The 16,594-nt window shown below is 47.3% G+C and overlaps 1 long non-coding RNA gene across 1 annotated transcript; it reads right to left on the reverse strand.

The window, feature by feature from the left end:
* Positions 1 to 1,864: 1,864 nt before the first annotated feature.
* On the reverse strand, positions 1,865 to 9,421 carry LOC144145153 (uncharacterized). Its single transcript, XR_013317445.1, has 3 exons — positions 7,195 to 9,421; positions 7,037 to 7,120; positions 1,865 to 2,737 (listed from the first exon to the last, which is right to left on the reverse strand). It is a non-coding gene; the product is annotated as an uncharacterized LOC144145153 (long non-coding RNA).
* Positions 9,422 to 16,594: the final 7,173 nt, after the last annotated feature.

A 16,594-nucleotide genomic window follows, 5' to 3' on the forward strand; every position in this document is an offset into this window, starting at 1 on the left:
TTCGCCTCTGTGGAGCGCTTGTGAAAGTGCATAGCTTAAAAAGAAAAATCCAAGTTTAATGCTTTTACAAGCTGAATCTACAACTTGGCTACAAAGCGTGCCGTTGTGGAGAACTTCGGATCGATTTCGACTACATGAGGATTTCTAGTTTGCTGAAACCTCGATACAAAAGTGTATTTGCGCTTTGCCTTCACCAGAGGTTGATAGTTTTCCAGTCGCTGTTTTTTCCCTTGATTTGCAAGCGCGTCTTGCATTAATACTTGTGTTGTGTTCTTGGATAGTTGCGTGGGTGCCCCTCTAAAACCTCAGTACACGAGGCACTGTTGCAATAGATGCTCAGTTATAAGAAACATAAGAAAACATTTTGGTTGATTTCCCTATGGTAAAGGTCAAGAACTTTTAACAAATGTAATTAATACGTCTGGGCGCATAAAGCCACCTGATTAATCGGGTTAAAATATTTTACCGACGCCCAGATCTATTAATTACATGTGTGCAAAGACTTGACCCGTGTAGATTCGTTCTCGGCACAAACTGCAGGCGCTACAAACTGGCACTGTGCCCACGGCAGGAGGATCTATTTAGAGAATGCCCGTCTTCTCCTTTGCTTGCATGTGTTGGATATGGAACGAAGTGTACGTCGACAAGTACAAACAAATCCTAATCCTTTAATTAAAAAAACAAACTCCATCAATCCAGGTGAGATTGGAACCCACATCGCTGCAGTAGTGTGGGCGCTTATATCACGCTCCTGACCACTCGACGGGGAACCGGCGCTGTCGAGCATGTTACCTGTGTGTGATTTACTCATTTGGAACTAGTTCGGCCATAAAGCAGCAACATTTGTGTTTTCGAATTTGACGTCATGATTGTACAAGCGACCATTTCAATAATATTATGTGTAGATTACACATATAGAGCATCACGGTATTTGGCGCCGTTAGCTGTAAATTTTTTTGTGTGCTTTACGTTACGCCGTACGTAACTCAAAAAATTGCCCTAAAGTTCCCTCCGACGTAACTCTACTTTTCAATTTTTGGTTACGTCGGACGTAGGTATAGAAACTGGCCTAAAGTTCCATAGGACGTAACTTTAGTTTTCAATTCTGGATTCCGTCGGACGTAGCTCTAGAAACTGGCCTAAAGTTCCGTCGGAGGTAACCGTAATTTTAAATTCTTGGTACCGTCGGACGTAACTCTAGAAACTGGCTTAAAGTTCCATCGGACGTAACTAGTTTACAATTCTGGATTCCGTCGGACGTAGCTCTAGAAAATGGCCTAAAGTTCCGTCGGACGTAACTGGTTTTCAATTCTGGATTCCGTCAGACGTAACTCTAGTTTTCAATGTTGGGTTCCGTCGGACGTAACTCTAGAAACTGCGTTTGAGCAATTTGAAGGGAATGTCCTTTAACTTGGAATGGCACTCTAACTGGGACCAAAGTAAACCAGAAGCAGGCCAGGCCTGTGAAAACTGGGATCCTGACACCCGGAAACTGGAACCGGATGCCCTGTAACTGGAACCGGATCCCCTGTAACTGGGCCCAGTTGACCCCGAACTGGGCCCAGTTGACCCCTAACAGGGCCCAGTTCAAACCAGTACCAAGCCAGGCCCTTGACAACTGCGACCAGATACCTCGTAACTGGGGCCTGAGAAACCAGAAGCCTAGGAAATGGGACCCTTTCAAACCAGAAGAAAGAGCTGCGTTTTGCTCAATCAAACGTTTTATATCCTGTGCATGCCTCAAAGAAAGTTAGGCTTCATATTGTCGCGAAGACAAGGACGATGCAGTTGTCTTGAATGAGAAACACGTTTATTGGAGCGAACTTGTGCTCCCCTAACGACTCAAAAGAATACAGAGGCGGCGAAGCAGCGGTCAACAAAGTGACTTGCACAGGCGAGTGTCGTCGAATCGAATGCCCCGGCGTCCGCACTGCAGGCTTTTTATCTTTCGGCGCGCGTGGTTCTCGAAACGTCGATTCGCATCGAGAACATAGTAGATCCAAGAAGATTATTCTGGGCTGTTCACGTTAGATCGGAATGCTCTCCCTATCACGACAGATAACACATGCGGCACAGAAATAAAGAATGGAACACGCGCTTCCCTTGGCGCAGAGATAACACAGACCGGCGCAGCCGGGCGGTAAACGCAAAACACAAATAAACAAACCCAATGTATGGTTCGCGGCATTATACATGTGCTATGTGTGGAGATACAGCTTCAGTCCGCAAAAAAATGCACTTTTGTGCGTAGTCACATGTAACGCGTACAGAAATCTGTAGTTCGTGGGGCAAAACTAAACAGTCGTATAAACTGGTCTTAAAAATATTTCCAGCTGGTAAGCATTGGTCACACTATGCCCACAAAAATACATAAATATATATCTAGTCATGCATTAAATAAAATGAAAATGGAAACAGAAATTGATACCACAGAGCTTTGGTGAGAGGAGAAAACGGGACACGTCAATAAACCTCACATCCATGACTAGTCTTTTTTCCACTGCCCCCACTAGCCTTCTCAACAAATCCTCTCTTACTTTCCTAGACTCCATTTTTTTCTCTGTGCCTCCTCTCTGCGTTTTCCTAATTTAGGCACATGGCATCAGCAAAAGTCTGTGCCAGTTGCTGCACATCGCGGCGTCGTCCCTTGGGGTTGTTTTGGTCCCTGGGTGCAGCAGCGCCCTGGCTAGTGGCACCAGCCTCAGGAGCCTGTCGTTGTGGTGGTTCTTCAGGAGGGCTGATAGGGTGAAAGAAAAAAGCTATAAGTGCATTACAGGCATCATGACTGGTTACTTATAACGGCACACTGGTACAGACACTTGACTAATATTGAGAAAAAAAGCATTAGAAAAACTACACCTAATTAAAGGGCCCCTGAGATGGGGTTTTTTGGGGGGTCGATGGTATCGGAGCACAACGGCTATTTCTTGAACTAATCGTGACGTGTTAGTGCGCTCTTGATTTAATCAATTTTTTACGAGCGTAAAAACATCAGAAAGCTACAAAAACTATCTTTTGTTTGTGTGTGCGTTTACACAGTCGCATATATTTGTTTTATACCGGAGTGTAAAGCACTTACACACCGGGCCAAACCGGGCTTGACGCTCCTCCGTTCTCGGCGGAAGGATACAGTGAGCGCAGGAGCAACGACGCTTGCAGCGTGATCGCTCAGCGCTCTGTGTCTGCATGGTGTAAGAGTATCATCAGTTTTCTTTGCATTTGCTTTCTTGGACGCTGTACCCGAAAGGATTCTTTGCACCATCTGTGTTTCGAGCGTAGCCTTGACGTTGTTTCAGTTATGAGGTGGTAACGAACGGCGCGCCAAGGGAGCGCAGCGCCGACGACGGACGCGGAGCTCAGCGCTTGGACGACGCCGGGCACTGCTCGTGATCACGAGGCGCACGCTCAAGTGTGCTCACGCGGGCTGAATAAATCAGTTCAAGCCCAAACGCTGTCGCAGCTGATTCTCTGCGCCGGTCGCGACAAGGGCAAGAGCATGCGCATCCCGTAACGACAACCCCTGCCAAGGAGTTTCATTTCATTGCTTCCCATCAAGTCATGATCGCAGGAAAGTGTGCTTTGCTGCACCGGCCTTCTGAATGAACCTGTTGCCTAGTGTCCTTAGCGCGCTTTACCGTTTACCGTGTTAAATGAAGCAAGAGTAGCCGTTTGCCGCTGCAAACGAAAGGATTGCACTCTGCGGTTTCTGCATTCCGGCTCTGCCAAATAGCGACATCTGGCGAATTTGTCTCAAAGCAAATGACACAAAAGTTTATTGTTCAGAGTGGCCCAGAGCTGTTTGCTTACACTTCAAATAGCTTGAATCTTGGAGGTTTCATATTGAACTCTCACAATACAATAATTTTCTTTTAAAAGAGCCGTATACTTCTGCTGTACAGCTTAAAAAATAGAAAACATGACGTTGACGCCGCTATCTAGTGGGAGCAATTAGGACCAAGTTTTTGCATTAACACGGCCAGGCTCATGGAGGAAAGAACCTTTTGTTTCCTCCGTGGCCGGGCTGGAGGAGCGAGTGCGCGCTCGCCGCTCCTCCAGTCCGGCCGTGGCATTAACAAGAATTCACGCCTCCGCGAAATATTTCGATATGAAATGAGTAAAATATATTGTAATTATTCCACAGTTACCTATATTACCTTGCCCAACACGATTTTGAAAGCATAAAAGAGCTATGCTAATTCATAAAGGCATCTGAACCATTGGAAGCGTGGGAGGCTGGAGTAGGGGCGGATATTTTACTCGCTCATTCTGAAAAAAATTGTAGTTTATCGTGCTCCTGATCATCATTTAGCAAGAATGTAGTAAACAACATCAACTAAGATTGCTTGCGAGAAGTGCCGAGCGCAGCGCATTTGCTGTGCCGTAAAGTTCCGGAAGAACGCCCACCCAAATTTAAGTGAAAAATACGAGATGGGCGAACTTTCGGGACAGGTGCGAAAAACTACGAAAAGGTGGCCGCACCGCCAACCAAAACTGCGGAGATGTCAAGAAAAAATTCGAGACTGGCGAACTTCCGGGTCAAGCGCGGAAAGGGCGAATAAGTGACCGCATCTACAGATGAAGAGATGATTCGGGTTTGTTTTGTGCATGCACTCATCGGCGCTAAAGCCATCGATTTTAGGGGGTGGGCGCGTCTTTCAGTAAATTGAATATCTCACCCGTAAAAGGAGGTGGGCGATGTTTCGGGGCGGGGCGTTCTCTGGGAACTTCACGGTAATCTAATCGAGACGCGAGCGTACATTTCGCCGGCGCAGGGAGCTCGCTGTTGCAGTCGCTAGAAATTCTAGCCACTGTATCGTTATGTAGCGACGGTAAAAATAAGTTACCGTTCGTGGAAACTCTCACGCATGCAAGGTGGACTTCCGCAATCACCAGTACCTCCTGCTCAAAGTCCGTAATGACTGAAAAGGTAGCTTAAATAAAAGGGGTGGGGGAGGCGTCATCGTTTTATGTGCGACCTACTCACTGAAGTAACCATGGTAACGACGACGGTGTAAACCAACGACCGCCGCCGTCAAAAATCGCGGACATTCCGGCGGCCAACCATGAAATGAGTGCTTCGCCTCGGACGAGGTCGGGCTATGTCGTCATCGCAAGCCGCCGAGCCAACAAATAGTTCTGTCTCGTCGGGGTAATAACTTTTGTTAGCGTGAGCGAATATGCTTACTATTTTTGGACTTGTTTCAACAAGAACTATAGAGTGATTTTCTGACACAAACAAAAACACTTTGAAATCCATCTCAGGGCCCCTTTAAGTTGCGCAATACCTGTCTTGCAAACAGAAAAATCAAGCCTGTTTTTTGGGTGGAGCATGCTGTTCTGCATTTTTCAAGCATTGGTGCTGCTAGCTAGAAGTTGTATGAAGAGCAGGAGTGGTGCTGTTTTTGTTGGCTGCCAATAAACTTAGCAAGATGGGTGCCCGAATGAGAAGTGACGTGCCTCGCTGTAGTGGAGTAAAAACCATCACAACACGTCATTCACCTAATAACATGATGCACTTGTTAATTAGGTAAACTTATACAGGATCAGTTCGTTGAAAGCACGGCGAAAGTACATCGTTGCGGCGGCCGCCGCCTCTGAACGCATCCCCCGGTAAACAGCTCTAAACACATGCACCTCCCATCCAAAGTCTAGCCAAAACTCAGAAATGGTTTATTGATGCACATATGACATGTACTTACAGCCGGCGTCTACGCAAAACCATCGAAGCCTTCTTCCTCTGACTCGCTAACACATAATTCAGCAACTTCAAATGGGAGTTCCGCAGGCGCATCGCTGTCGTCCTCCGACTAACTGATGTCTTCTTCGCAAACATCGTCACCACTCGTGGACGGGACCAGTCCGCCCTTCACGAACCCAGCTACAACTATTTGTCGTCCTCCGACTAACTGATGTCTCCTTCACCAACATCGTCACCACTCGCGGACGGGACCAGTCTCGCCTTTATGAACCCAGCTACAAGTATAGCGCCCCAGAGAGTGAAAACACGACGACGGACCGCCTGTAAATTCAACAGCGTCTGTTGCAAGTGTCTTCGCCTTGAGATCGAGCTGCACTGTAGACGGCCCCGTCTTCGGTTCGTTGTGCGCAGACGATCCTCGAGCTCCAGCCAGCGTGCGTTCTTGCCGCGGTTGTCCCCTTTGTAGATTTCATAGTCTGGAGCACGCTGGTGGCTTTGCAGTCCCGTATAATTTTCTCACTAACCTCAAACTGCCTTCCGGCTGTCCGGTTTCTATGTTCTTGTACAAATGCAACTGCACGTAGCTTGAACTTCGCATCATAACTTTACCTCGCAGGCGGCGTATGGTTAACGAGAACTAGGACACGACGGATGCTATGCTGCACCTACGAGGGAAGCTCGACGCAAGGTGTCATGGCGTCCGCAAGCGGCCCGAAAATTGAAACTTGTTAGTAGGAAGGCGTCATTTTAAAAAGTGCAGCACATTTACCTCCTTCAGAGTAAAACTGTCTGTAATAAATTATAAGCTTCATTTAGTTTTGCAAACCCATTTGATGTTACGTTGAATTTATTCGTAACTGTAGTTACTCTGCGTGGCGGACGAGGCCCGCGGTTGCAGCCGGCCGTTATCGTTATGTTTTTGACAAGAAAAAGCTGCAAATTGTTCTGTTTAACGTCCAGAGGCGACATATCGGCTATGAGAAACGCGGTAGCGCTGGCCATCGGATTCATTTAGACCATAGAAATGTGTCTCTTAACGTGCGCTGACATACGCAGCACACAGGCACCTTTTCGAGCGCGGACCACGTGTAGGCACCACGAACCGGATTTATTCTATACATAAGCCGCACCTGCGGTTGATAAGACGCACCAACAAAAATTTCAGAAAAAAAGCGCGGCTTATACACGGGAAAATACGGTAATTCATCAAAACACGGATATATATATATATATATATATATATATATATATATATATATATATATATATATATATATATATATATATATATATATATATATATATATATATATATATATGTCTGCGAGTTATTCATACCTGGTTTTGGATAGTGTTCGGCCAGGCCCAGTAACAAATTGGGGCCTGAAATGATGCTGCTTCTCCAGGATTCTTGACAGCTGCCTGCATTTTACAATGATCAGGGCCGCAGCCACAGAAACAGTGGCGAATAACATCTAAACTTGACAATTGCTCACCCCTGGAACCAACGTCACTCCTCGATCTCCGTGCTGTGGGTCTGAAGCCCTCTTGTACTCTCTTTCGAGTAATTTCCTCTTATTATCAGCTTGAATCGGGGTGATTATGTCATCCGGAAATTTAACGTTCCTGTACTTCGCAACGCCCTCCCACATTGCCTTTTTGGTGCGAAAAATTTTCGCACCATCGCAGAGCCTGGCCTGCATGATACAAAATAGAACGCACAAAATGTAAACACACTTCGTTTCGCGAATACAAACAAATTGTGCTTTTACTGTTTCCTTGCCCTTCAGCACATTTATGCTGCAGGAATTCAAGAAGCATGTGCACTCATTAACGATGTCACATGACTGGTTTTGTTTTACTCTATTTGCTGACCCTTGATGATTGCAATCTTGATCAGTTCGTCGTTACATGCTGGGCGAAAGAAAAAAAAATACAATTTCATTTGTTTCATGCTAATATACATTTGTCTCAAATATAAAATGAAACCTGACATAAGGATGTGGCCAGCCACGTATATGTACGTACGCGCATAGAATTATGTAAATTAAAAAGATGGCTCGAACGCTACGCGAACGATGTGGTGCGTGAAAACATGAGCGAAATACGTAATCGAAGAATTTCACCATGCTTTCTGACATAAGACGCCGTAGTGCGAGAATAAAGCACACAGACGTACGCACCTCACACAGCTCAATAAAATGAGCCGTCGTTTTTAAGCGCCAGCCAGGCTCGTCGTCGTCGCCTATGGTCGCACCGCAAAAATCCACCGGGTGATGGTCCGTGTCGCCGGTACGGCCCGGCGCCACGGCAGCAGCCACTTCCTCGGAAAAATCGGCCGTCTGTGCATTCGCACTCGCCAGGCCCAGCTGCTCCGGCGATACAAGGATGGGCACCCCGTCTGCGTGTATAATATATAAGCACCGCATCCTTTTGTCAGTATACATGCATTGCCGGGCAAGACGCAACCACATTAAGCACCACTGGCAGCAGGTGCACAGCCGGAACATTATGCAGCAAGCCAAACGCGATTTGTTGAGTATTCGCAGCGGTTGCCTAACTCAAACCGCGCGAACTCGCACATACCAAACGTAATTAACGCACCTTCTCTTATACACACGACTTCCCTTCCTTGCCAGATGAGCTCACCAGCCTCACTGATAACTCGGTGCAGCTCCTGTGTGCGGCCGTCTTTGCTCACCACAGTAAACTTTGCCATCTTTGAACAAGTTTTCGCGGCCGCCTGCGTGTCGTCTGCTCGCGCCACAGCGCAAAACAAGATGGCGGCCTATGTTTGAAGTGCCCGCGGTTTTTATCGGCTGCTCACGTGAACTCACAAAAATGAGCATGCAATGTTGTGCAGTTCGGATTTTGGTTTAAAAAATGGAAAAGTGTAAGTGGGCGGAGCCACACTTTTCCTGCACAAGTTTAAAAAATGAACATTATGCTGCACTGCTTGCACGAGGTTGCACCAGTGCAGCCAGTTCAGGTAAAAAGAATGTCTCTACTATCAAAAGCGTGCTTTTTCCTCATGGCGTGTGTGACTCCGCACTTTTGGCACGGCGGAACTACATGTTTCATAACTTAATAGAACCTGTTGCTGGGCTGGTTGGTTCATGATCATAACAACTGGGATAGCGCTTTAAAGATCTGTTCTATTCTGTGCCTGTGTAAGGGAAATTATTGACGAGAACGGTGCAGTCAAATTTCAGAACGCATCCGGTGCGTCGGTCGATGGCTTCATTTCATTTTAACTTTAGCTTCATTTTAGCTTAAGGATACTTTCATCACTTTTGACGACGGCTGTTACCTTCAACGACAAGGCATTTGCATAGTTTCGTGTGTTGCCCCAGTTTTATGTAACATTTTTTTAGCCTTTGTTGATACGGCGTTGGAAAGTGCCTGTGAAGGAGGAAATGTCTGTAAGGTTCTTAGATATGTCGACTACTTTCTAGTCTTATTTAACGATTTAGAATTAACAGCGTGTGCGCAAGCAATTAACCAAGTTTTATCCACCTTTCGACTACATGGAAAAGCCTTAAAGTTCACACACGAACTACCGTTAAACGGTGTGTTGCAGTTTTTAGATCTTAACTTATAATTTCAGAAGGACCACACCTGCTGGTGTTTCTTGTCCCGGGCAAAAAAAGCTCTGATGCTGTTCAGCTCTTCACACTTCAAGACAGTTAAGCGCGCAATTGCAGGTTTATGCTTACAGTCTGCACCCACGAGGTCGCGCTGTCACAAAATGCACCAATCCTTCCAAAAACAGGTGAAAAGGTTGATTTTAGCAGGATTTCCGTGTTCGGTCATTACAGCGGTTGCAGAGGCCTTGCTTCAGAAGATAAAAAGGGGCGGAAGAAAGGAAAGGGCAGATGTGGTGCCTTACGTGCACAAGGTTTCCCACCACATGAAGAAGGTGGCAAAGATACACGGCATCCCTGTTGTCTTTTCCGCTCCCGGGAAGCTCTCTGCCCTGTGCCCTCGCATTTCTGCCGCGCAGAAGCCAGCTTGCGATAAGAAGCACGCTAGGCCTTTTGTGAAATGCTGCACCGGTGTAGTGTATAAGATTCCGCGGTCGTGCGGGAACGCCTATTTCGGCCAGACGGGCCGGTGTATTAATGATCGAGCACGTGAGCATGATTTGGCAATAAAGAATGGGGGGACAGCGCACTTGCCTGCCCATTGCGCTAACTGTAAGGAATGTGTCACACGGCTAAGTGAGATTAGGATTTTGGGCAGAAGCCACGATGCAAACGCGCGTGAAATACTGGAGGCTTTTTATATGAAGAAATATAGTACTGATTGTGTCAGTGATACTTCCGTTGCTCTTTTCTTTTCTCAGTTGAAATTTTTCTCTTGTATGACATAGTGTTAACGCTGCAGTTATCTATGTATTTGTTGCGATGCTTGGTTGGGAGTTAACCTTTAAATGGTTCACGCTGCGCATGATCGAGTCTGTTATTGTATAAACGCGAAGATGTAGCTTGTGAATAAATCAGTTGAAGTAGCGCCAGTCCTGTCCGTCTTTTCTTACGTGTGTCCTGTCCTTTAAAGCAACATCCCAGTTGTTATGATATGTTTCATGCTGGTGCGAAGTTTTTTGTTTTGTGCGGCGTGTTCTTCTGGTCTCCCCTGTTTCCGTGTCAGCGCTGCACCCTTTGGTCACCTGCAATGAGCAAAGGTGAATCTTTCATTTGGAGGGAGCGGATATTCCTGACTGCATGTATATTATTGCCGTTTATGCATCCCGAATCGTGTCAGTATGAGGGGGATAATACAGCTGCCACTTGGCTTGAAATTGCACCATCACGTTGCTTATGCTAGTAATGCTGTTTTGAATTTTCCTGCGTGTGTGCGGAATTGTCAAATTACCAGCGGCGCATAATGTAGACTTTCAAGGACGAGCACTAAGCCATGTGAAGCGTCAACCCGATGGCGTGTTTTTGCACGCGATTCGTGCGCGTAGGCGTTGTGTGCGCGGTTTTTTCACGCCCGCGTCGACGATTCGCGCGCGCGCGACAGCTTCTGTTTCGCTCAGAAAGTGACGCACGTCGCCCACGGAAGTTGGAAGACCCTGAAGACTTGCGCCAATGGGGAGGCGCGCGCCGCATGGCGGCAGTTTCGAAGCTCCCGAGACAGCCGGCTGGCTCCGCCAGAGATGTTTAGGCTTACTACCTCGTCTGATATCGCATGGGCGCTTTGATGATGATGATGTTTGGAGTTTATTGGCGCAAGGCCGACAAAAGGCAAAGAGCGCCAAACAATAGTGATTAAATGAAAGTGGCATGGAAGTAAAAGAACATTTCAGTAAAAATAAACCAAGTAAAAGACAACGTTATGAAGATGATGACTGGTGTAAAGGGCCAGGTTGTCAACATGCATGATAAGAAATGAGATGTAAAAATTTTACGTCGGTAAGAAACTCGAAAACGCGTTTGATTGAAAACATAGCTTCATCTCCTAAGAAGTATGACGGGTGTGGTGGAATATGTCGCGTGTGTAGTTGTGGGAAGTATTTGTGTCGTGTTGTGTCAAGTGCCTTACATTGTTGTCTGATGTGTGGTTTCACGTCGGTGTAGGGTAATGTGGTTATGTCTACTGTATTCGTGAGTGTAGCAGCAGCAGCCAGTCGGTCCGCTGCTTCATTCCCGGCTATACCACAGTGGCCAGGGACCCAGCAAAGAACCAGTTCAAATTTGCGTACACACACCGACATAATACCCTTGATGATCAGATTGACAACGTGGTTTTTCGAAGGCATTGTTGACGACAGTGCCCGCACAACACAGAGGGAATCTGTATAGATAATGGATTGTGGGATGTGGCTTTGAAGTATATGATGGACAACAAGAAGTACACCGTAAGCCTCTGCCGTAAATATACTAGTATGACTATTCAGAGTTTTGGTGACACTAACGCCGGGCCCATGCGCCGCGCAGGACACAGAGGTGGAAGTCTTAGAGGCATCCGTATAAAATTCAGAATAATGATACTTCTCCTGCAAATACAAGAAGTGGTGCTGAATTGCACATGTGGGAGCTCGGTTTTTATCTAAATGTGTGAAAGATGTGTCGCATGACACAGGGCGGAGATGCCATGGTGCTATGTAATCTTTTACAGAACTTTGGATGGTGTCTAAAAAGGAGACAGCAAGCTCTGACGCTTCCTCTCTAACTCTGTAAGAGAAGGGCGCAGAGAACGATGGTCGATTTAAAAGGAGTTATCATGAAAAACTGATTTAAAAGGATGGTGAGGCATGGATGAAATTTTAAAAGCATAAAGGAGGTCTGTGTATGCTCGCTGACGTTGTAGGTTCCATTTGTTGCACTCTACATACAGGCTTTCGACTGGACTAGTCCGAAAGGCGCCACAGGACAAGCGGAGCCCTAGATGAAGCACAGGGTCCAGCATTCTGAGGGATGTTTTAGTGGCTGACCCATAGAAAACGCTGCCATAGTCCAATCGTGAGCCTATCAAGCTGGTGATGATGATCGTTGGGTGTTTATGGCGCAAGGCCAACTGGGGCAAAGAGCGCCAAAACAATAGTCGATGATAGGGGTGAAACCTTAAACACTAACTAAAATCAGCAAAAACAAAAGTAAAATCACAACACGACAATGAGCATGGCTGGTGTATAGGGCCAGATTTCATGATGCGTGATAGGAAATGAGGTTTAAAAACTTGACGTCGGACAAATACTCAAACACACGTTTCACAGAAACAATGGCATCATCACCTAGGAAAAACGATGGATGTAGGGGAATATGTTGTCTGTAGAGTTCTCTGAAGTGTTTGTGTCGTGTTGTGTGAAGTGCCTTGCATGTGATTAGTATGTGCACTACGGATAGGGCCTCTCCGCACCTGCTGCACTGGGGTCTAGAAGATCCCGTCAGCAGATACGAGTGCGTCGCATGGGTGTGCCCTATCCGCAGCCTACCCAAGGCGACTTCCGTGTGTCTGTTGCGTGAGTCAGCTGTGTACCGTCCCAAGTGTGGCTTTATTACATGTAGTTTGTTGTCTGTCTGTTCGTCCCAGTGTGTTTGCCATGTTCTGCGCAGGTGTTGTCTATGTGTGGTTTGAGGTCTGTGTAGGGTACGGTTGTTATGTCTACAGTGTTCCTGAGTGCAGCAGCAGCAGCCCTCTCGTCTGCCAACTCGTTTCCAGCGATCCCAGCGTGTCCTGGAACCCAGCAGAGGAGCAGCTGATGCTTCTGCGCATACACAGACATGATAGTGTTAAATACAAGATTAACTATGTGGTTTTTGGGGGGTGTATGCGATGACAGTGCGCGAACAACACTCAAGGAATCTGTGTAGATGATAGACTTCGGAATTTGATTTTCAAGTATGTGTCGTACAACCAGCAAAATCCCGTACGCTTCTGCTGAAAAAATTGTCGTGTGGACGCTCATGGTTCTGGCTGCACTGAAATGAGCATGAGCAGCGCAGGAGACCATGGTGGAGGTTTTAGACGCGTCACTGTAAAATTCTGCAAGTGGGTATTTAAACTGCAGAGACAGAAAGTGCTGCAGTATTGCAGCTCGCGGTACCCGATTTTTGTCAAGTTTCATAAAAGAAAGGTCGGAGGACACAGGACGAACTTTCCAAGGAGGTAAAATGTCTGAAAAGGATGATCTGTACACGTCTAAAAACGAAGCGCTCAGATCCGAGGCTCGCTCTCTCACTCTAAGTGAAAAGGGCAGAGGAACGGATGGGCGATTTACAAAAAGCAGTGATGTTGATGTGTCGTTAAAGACAGGACAAAAAGGATGGTTATTCAGAGATGAAATTTTAAAAGCATAAAGTAAGTCCATATACGTCCGTTGGTTCTCAAGGCTCCACTTATTACACTCGGCATACAGGCTCTCGACAGGGCTAGTGCGAAAAGCACCCGACGCAAGCCGTAGCCCCAAGTGTAGCACTGGGTCAAGCATTCGCAACGCTGTTTTAGTCGCCGACCCATATACCACACTGCCATAGTCTAAACGAGACCCAACCAAAGCAGTATAGAGCCGTAGTAGGAGTTCTTTGTCGGAACCATACGATTGATGGGAGAGAACCTTAAGTATATTCATTGTTTTCAGACATTTATGTTTAAGTTTCTTGATGTGTGGAATGAATGTGAGTTTCTGGTCAAACACAACACCTAAGAACTTGTGCTCCTTGTTCACAGGAAGCGACACGCCATTCAGAGTAATGTCCGGGTCCGGATGGACCCCGCGCTTTCTGGAGAACACAACGCAGGAGCTTTTTGCAGGATTCAATTTAAACCCATTCTTGTCTGCCCAGCCGGCAAGCTTCTTGACACCAAGCTGGACTTGACGTTCGCATATTGACATATTACATGATTTAAAAGATATTTGCACGTCGTCTACATACATAGAATAAGAGATTGTTGGTGGCAGTGCCTTTCCAAGAGAGTTCATCTTTACTATGAAGAGAGTGCAACTCAAGACGCCACCTTGCGGCACGCCATTTTCTTGGACGTGAACCTTTGAAAGTGCACAACCAACTCTTACTCTGAACGCTCTCTCCGACAAATAACTAACAAGGGTGTTCAACATATTACCCGAAACACCGAATGACCTGAGGTCACTAAGGATCCCATAATGCCAAGCGGTGTCGTAGGCCTTCTCGAGGTCGAAAAATACAGTTAAGCAGTACTGCTTATGCACGAAGGCATCCTTGATGTATGAGTCAAGTGCAACCAGTTGATCGTTCGTCGATCGCCCCACCCTAAAGCCTGCCTGGCAGCTCTCGAGAAGACCATTGTACTCGAGGAAGTACACAAGCCTGCGATTGATCATCTTCTCGAAGAGCTTGCACAGGCAGCTCGTCAGGGCTATTGGACGGTAACTTGAGGGGGACGACGGGTCCTTTCCCTCCTTCAAGAAAGCCACTACAATGGCCTCCCTCCAAGAGTGTGGAATGTGCCCCGAAAGCCATATTTTATTATATAGATGTAGAAGTGCTTCAAGTGTGTCTGCGTGTAGGTGTTGTATCTTGTGTATGTAATGTTGTCTGGGCCTGGAGCTGAGGGTTTACACGTGTTCAGAGCAGCCCTCAGCTCATGTAGTGAAAACAGGGAGTTGTAAGAAGTCTGTGATTTGTTATTGTCGTGTAGGGACTTCTTTTCACAAGAGGCTTTATACTTTAGGAAAGTGTTCGTGTAGTGTGCTGAACTGGACACGTCTTGGAAGTGTTGTGCGAGTGTGTCAGCCTGGTCTTCCAGTGTGTCCCCTGTTGTACTGACCAGGGGCAGGCTGTGTGTATGTTGTCCTTTGAGTTTGCGTATACGTGTCCATACCTTGCGTGTGTCTGTGTATGAGTTTATAGATGTTATGAATGAGCGCCAACTCTCTCGTTTTGCCTCACGGCGCACACGTTTACCTAACGCCTTGGCCCGTTTGAACAAAATGAGGTTACCCGACGTGGGGTACCGACGACGGACACCCCTCGCCTTGTTCTGGGCCTCTCCCGCCCGCCTGCAGTCCTCATTCCACCACGGCCTCCGCTGGTTGCGCGGGGCACCAGAGGCGTGGGGAATGGACTTTTCGGCGGCGTCGAGGATGTGCGCCGTGAGCAGTTGGGTGGCTTCTTCAACGTGTAGGTGTCCTATGGATGTGTGGTGTAGTTTGGATGTCTCTGTAAATGTGTTCCAGTTAGCTCGTGCTTCATTGAACCTATTATGGGAAGATGAACTGCTTGGGCCTTTACCTATATATGTAAGTGAGGTGGGGAAGTGGTCACTGCCATATGGGTCAGTGCCCACACCCCACTCAAGACATGGAAAGAGAACTGCGGAGCCAATCGCCAAGTCAAGACATGAGTATGTGTTGTGTCCTATATTATGGTATGTAGGCTGTTTAGTATTGAAAAGGCATGCTCCTGAAGATGTAAGAAATTTTTCTATAAGGCGACCGCGGGCATCCGTGCGAGAAGAGCCCCAAAGAGCGTTGTGAGCATTAAGGTCGCCTGTCAGGATGTATGGTTCGGGCAGCTGGTCAACCAGCGCCTCCAAGTCAGAGCTTAAAAGTGAAACATCAGGAGGAATGTATATGGAGCATACCGTTATCAATCTATTAAATATTATTGTGCGGACGGCTACAGCCTCAAGGACGGTGTTCAAGGTGACAGGGTGGCATGCTAAGGATTTGCGGGTGATTATGGCAACACCGCCAGAAGAGTGTGTGCAGCCATCCCTGTCTTTTCTGTATACCATGTAACTATTCAAGAAATTTGTGTGTTTGAAATTCAGATGTGTTTCCTGGACACACATTATACTTGGCTGATTGGCATGCAGAATCTCATAAACGTCGTCAAGATTATTCAGAAGGCCTCTGCAGTTCCATTGAACAATATTTTCTCTTCCCATTATTATGTGTTCAGAGCTACTGGAGTGTGACTATTTATGTAGGGTCTTTCGGGGCTTGCACTCTTGGAAGGGGTTTTCTGACCTTCTCTACTGATCTGGACGTCGCAGCCCGTTCCTTCCGCTGCGATGAAAGCCGGAAGGGCTCGACGTCCATGTCGTCATCTGAAGGCAAGGGGGTGCCCAGCGGACTGGGCCCCCTTGACATGGTACCCTTTCGGGTGTTCTTTGCCTGCACTGCCAGTGCCGAAGGCGTGGGGAGCACCCCAGATGGCACAGGCAGTGAGGAGAGAGAGGGGGTCGCTGCGACTGCCTCCGTCTCCATCTCGTCCGGGCCCTCGCGTGTGCTTCGGGCCGGTGGAGACGGGGAAACGGTGGGTGCAGCAGCATCCCCACCGGACGTGGATGCCACCACAGCCGCTGCTGGCTCAGCGAGCGGTGCGGAGGCGGGTTGGGCTGCCAGAGGCAACCCAGAGGGGGGCGGGGGCGGGACCAAGTCCGACTCGCGGTACTGGGTCCCCG

The sequence above is a fragment of the Haemaphysalis longicornis genome, unplaced genomic scaffold (assembly GCF_048455015.1).
Source record: "Haemaphysalis longicornis isolate Haplotype H1 unplaced genomic scaffold, Haemaphysalis longicornis Haplotype H1 scaffold_7, whole genome shotgun sequence".
Taxonomy (NCBI): domain Eukaryota; kingdom Metazoa; phylum Arthropoda; class Arachnida; order Ixodida; family Ixodidae; genus Haemaphysalis; species Haemaphysalis longicornis.